The following is a 5,680-nucleotide window of genomic DNA, read 5'->3' on the forward strand; positions in this document are numbered from 1 at the left end:
TTAATCTCTCAGTGTAATGTATCTTTGATACCTGTGATACAAATAAACTGAGTGGGTCGGGTTGGGAAACCAAGTGAGTACATAAGGTTTTCAGCCCACAATAATATAGTTAATTTGTTTCTTCACATACTTCATGTCCAACAATTAACCTGATTACCCATACCTATTATCATCTTTATTCTTAAGGATCTACCCTAAGAATCATCTATTCTTCAATATTTATTCCTAAGGATTTACCTAAGGAATAGGCACGAAGTCCATTGCTGCTAGGGTTTATCTAACAGACACTAAGTCCATAGCTGCCAGTGTTATCCATTAGGCACTAAGTCCATAGCTGCCAATGTTCATCTATAGGGTACTAAATCCATAGCTACCAACGTTCAGTAATAAGGCACTAAGACCATAGCTGTCAGGGTTTTTAGAGTATATCTGGTGAACACATCGTTCACAAACACCTACAGGTTGCGAGCCTACTAGCGTTCCATTGGACTGTCTAGAATAGTCCATGGTTGTCATCTATACTCTACTAGATGACCGGATCAGCGTTACAATCAAGGCTTCTCATCATCTTTCACCTCTCAACATATATATCATCTTTCATCTCTTATCATCCATATCATCTTTTTTCTACCCATTTTTACCCAATATATTTATAGGTATAAAAACACATATACAGTTTAAATCAAATAAAACATGTATAAATCGTTCATCTAGCATAGATATCAGGAACACGGATATTAAGCACGTATAGCATGTATTAATATTAAATACTTCATATATATATGTGTAAGATGAAAGTAACTATGTAATCACTTGTTAAAGCGACGACTCGAAATTCAGGCAGCACTTCGCTTCTAGCAATTGTTTTTTCCATTGACATAACCTAGCATTATTATGTCTATGTTTTAGTCTAATATTTATTGCGACTAATTATTAGCCTAGATTCATCATTAACTCAAAGTCTACTTTCATGATCTATCAAGTAAGGAACAACCAAGTAGGATCATATTGGAGGTAGGGCCCGTTTGGTATACGAAGTATACTGTTTGGAAATCTCACTTTAAACACCTCACTAAATCACAGCCTAGACATCATCCCTGTAAGAAGATCTATTAGTATAACGACTTAGAATCATTGATAAATCTTTTTTATAAGTTCATAATAACAATGATGAACTTAAACATAAGTTATACTTAAAGTATGGTAAGCATAACTCACGTACAGGGGAGTTTATCGAGGAACCGGGCTTTGCACAGGCAGAACTTCTGAGCTGAAAGCTCTTCTTCTTGGGGATTTCCGGTGCTCCAGGACTCGCTTCTAACACCTAGGAGGTGCTAAGGAAATGCTTAGAGGGTTTGGGGATGTTTCGTAGAGAAATGGATGAAGAGATGTGAGAAAAAGAGTGAAAAACGTCTTCTATTTATAGGCTGCCAGCACCGAGTACGCTGAGCGACTCAAGAATTACGCTGAGCGTAATGGGTTTTTATGGGTTATGTTGAGCGTACTCAAAATTACGCTGGGCATAATGTGCCACGTTTCGCGATCTCGTGCAAATCCATGTGGAATAAGGTTTGGCTTAGATTGCGTCACGTGTCACTCGTTGATTACTCCAAAAACTAATTATCTTCTAAAATCCGTAACTTTCGCATACGAGCTCCGTTTGTTACGTTCTTTATATCCACGCATAGGTATCGACATGATCTACAAATTTCGTTTAGACTCTATCGGCTAATCTTGAATTTATTTTTAAAGTTATATTTTAACAGACTTAAACAATTAAAGTCCGTTAAAAATTCATAATTTTGTCATTCGTCGTCCGTTTTGACTGACTTTATATCGCTGAGCTCCTATTAACAAGATATTCAATTCTCGTTTAGGTTGTGTCGGTTAATAATCGATCGATCTAAAATTCGATTTTCGGGATGTATACTACTATGCGAAATCTTAGAAAAATTATAACTTCCTCAAACGAAGTCAGATTAGGATGTTCTCTATATGCACGCTCTCGGTTTAACGTATACTACGACTTTCATTTAGATTGCTAAGGCTAAAAAGTATTTTGTCAAAAAATTCACTTTTTACGTTGCGCGGAGCCGTGTCAGGTTAATCGCAAAACTTCGACGGGTCATAACTTCTTCGTTATAAGTCAGATTTCAGCGTTCTTTATATGTATGGAATTCTTGTGACATATACTATAACTTGGTTAAGATTATTTACTATGAATAATATTCTATCAAAAATCATTTTTAGCGCCTATTATCTCTAAACTTACTAACCCGAATCTGCGGGCGTTACAACTGCTTAACAATATGGAAGCACTGGTAGGCCCTTGTTGTACCAGAGGGCAAGAAATTAATAATAAGAAAAGTTCAGTCCATGAAAGGGAAGCTAAATTTTATTTTGGTTTTATTATAAACCTTATCTTATGATTGTAGGTTTGAAATGATACATTCACATGGATAGGAACGTATAGACCATAAAATCTAGATGACAAGAGGTTTCACTTTAATTCATGAGAATAATTATGAGGAAAGACTTTCGCTAATAGATTTTTAAAATATGAGAAAATATCATTATAGTTAGTAGTTGTGTTAATTGGGTTCTTAAATTCACAATATGATTACGACATCCCTTTTCATAGTCCGAATTGTGAGAAATGGTAAGGAATTGTTTGAACTTTCAGGGCATATAGCAATAAGTTGTGAAAGGGGTTGAACACACACATGCTATCTAATAAAGGTGTATAATCTTGAGACTTCTAATTAGAGACTTATCGAAGCATCACGTATCAAAAATCTTCACTTTAGTAAGAAAGTCAAGAGTACTGATTTCTTGAAGTCATGTTGATTTCTGGATAAATGTCAAAGCTAGTGGGAGCATAGTTATTATGCTAAGTGTTGCAAGATGGCAATACTATTTGTAGCAAACAAAGTTTACAAATTTGCAAGTTGCAAAGTTTGGGAATTGTTTCTCTATAGTAAGGCTTAAGGGAGAGGGCATTTTTATTTCTTTCAGACCTAAAAGTTTAGATTGAATGATGTAATAGAACTTATTATAGGATATATATGAATGTCATGTTGAAATGATTCAACATAGGAAATTCAATATATATGAATATTATAGCAAGTGACTGAATAGATATCAAGTCTTTATAATGGATCAAGTCCCATATGCTTGAATATAGGATCGATCGCATATGCTATAATATTCACTTGTTTTGATTTTTTCAAATGCTTTGGGAATTGAGAGGGAAAAGGACTAGAGCTTTGAATGAATGAAGTTGAACAACTGTCAAGAACATTATGAGGTTATACCAATGGATGGGTTTCTTGTAGACAGTTGGAAGTATAGTATTGTTTGGTAGGACCATAGTGATATGTTTAGGATTGAGATGATTCTTGGTCAAAATGGATAGTCATATAAGAATATAAAAATGTTTCCATAATGGGATTTGGTTACTGAAATCTACATGTAAGTTAGGAACTTTAATGCAAGGAAGGTGTTCAAGGAGTGTATCTTGAATTTGAGACTTCATTACCATGGAATTGTTTTAGTAACAAAGTTTCAATGGAACATTTTATAATATCGTTGGCAAAGTCTTTGTGACTTCGAGGCCTCGACATCACAAAAGGAAATTGCATGGAAAGTTGGAATTCTAACACATTTAAAAGTGACAAGAATTTGGAGTTGTGAAATGAACACAATTGGAACAGTGTCCAATCGATCTGTTCACAAAGGAAGGACCATAGAGAAACATAGTATGCATGTTTATAACATGGCATGACTGATGTTTAATTCAAGTGTTTAGTTGATTACTCGAAACATTATACAATGAATAAAGTCTAATTAATATGGTGATTAAGAAGTAAGGGTTTTATTTATATTCAATAATTTTGAGACCATAGTTAATTAGGTTATTATTGTGTTTCACTTTGCATGTTTTACTTCCTAAATAATTTGATTATTCGAAAATCCAGTCACTCGTACTTTTTGGGAGTAAGTAGTGAATTAAGACTATTGTGAACTGGATTATAGATTGTTTATGAAGATTAGACACAGCAATGGTTTTGCTAAAATGTTCATCAGTACTTGGAAAATGGAGATTTTGAGTATTGGATAAACCCATGCTCAGAGAATTACTTTATGGATTTTATCACGAGTAATTTTGAGATGATAATATCTTATATTTTTGAAACGGAGATATATGAGTTGTTGTTTACAAGTCATTTGTACATTGATAATACGTAAACGCGTCAGTAACTTGATATTATAAAACGTATCGTTGTGTGTGATTTGATGAGTAAATATTGCAAGTATATAAGTCAAAGTTTATCCGTTCCTTTTGCCCTAACAGGAAAAGCGCTATCCGTGGGACCCTTAATGATTTGTTGTCCACATCTGAAGTGCTTGGCGAAGCTTGGACTGAATGGATGTGTTCAAATAACAGTCTGAATACAGTTGTCATAAATCAAAAATCGGGAAAAAAAACTTGGACAATGAGATTGATTATAATCCATGTCTCATGTCTATACGATATCTTGTAGAATGGAGGAATATTTGATCACTTATCTTAGGACACGTGACTGACCAGGTCAGAGCTCGACAATGGCTTTTGAGAGCTACGATTTGCTAATCGGTTTTAGAAGTTATACTGCCAATTATAGTTATTAGACATATACAAGTAGGAGACTGTTGGATTAGGTGTCTAAGCCCATAACTATAATTGGCATGTACTTAAATTAATAGTAGCAGAATCCTTTTGGGTTGCCCTCAAAACTAGCAACTGGACAAATGATCGATTTATTATTTGATTAAAAATTTGAAATAAATAATTTGTTAATATATTATGAAAATAATATATTAATTAGAAATGGTAATATTTAATTAATATTTAATCATAAATTAATTGGAATTAATTTTAGGATTAAAGGAAGTAATTAAAAGTGCAGGGACTGAAATACAATTGTTCAATAGTTGAGCAAGAGGCATTCTAGAACCCTCCATTAAGCTTGGACAGTTTCTTGTAGGCTAAGGGATTCTAGAATGATCCCGTGTAGATAAACAGGAAAGTGGATAATTACTCGGTTTAAGATAGTCTTGGATTAGGGCTTATATAGGGTTTCCTGACTGCATTATATATACAACCTCAACCCTAAGAATTTCGGCCATGCTACTCCTTGTAGGGTTAGGCCGAAAATTCTTCCTCCCTCCTCATTCTCAATCATCTTCTTTCGCTAGTGTTGGGTGAGAACCACTAAAGGCACGACATTTGTGACGCTTACTCTCAAGGTTTCAACAACACAAGGATTTACATTGTTATTACTATATAACAATCAAGGTATTATTTTTATCACCCTATATGTATTTTTCGAATATATGCTAGTGTACAAGGGTTTCTATTTTGTTGTTCAAGTTGTATATTCAATTAGAGAAAACATAGATCAATTTTTAGGGTTGCATGCGCACATAAGATTTATATGTTTTGCATATACCTATTATAATGGTCTCAAATACTAAAATAATTGTTCATATTTTAAAAGAAAAAGCTTGTGACAATTCAGTATCATAACATAGTTTAAGATTACCATCAAAAGCTGTGGCCTTCAAAATATCTTTGTTATATTAATTTTTTTCAATATGACTACATGTCAAAAGTAAAGTTAGACAATAAAATGTCTAG

The sequence above is a fragment of the Lactuca virosa genome, chromosome 3, assembly GCF_052849685.1.
Source record: "Lactuca virosa cultivar CGN04683 chromosome 3, Lactuca_virosa_CGN04683_v6, whole genome shotgun sequence".
NCBI classification, from domain to species: domain Eukaryota; kingdom Viridiplantae; phylum Streptophyta; class Magnoliopsida; order Asterales; family Asteraceae; genus Lactuca; species Lactuca virosa.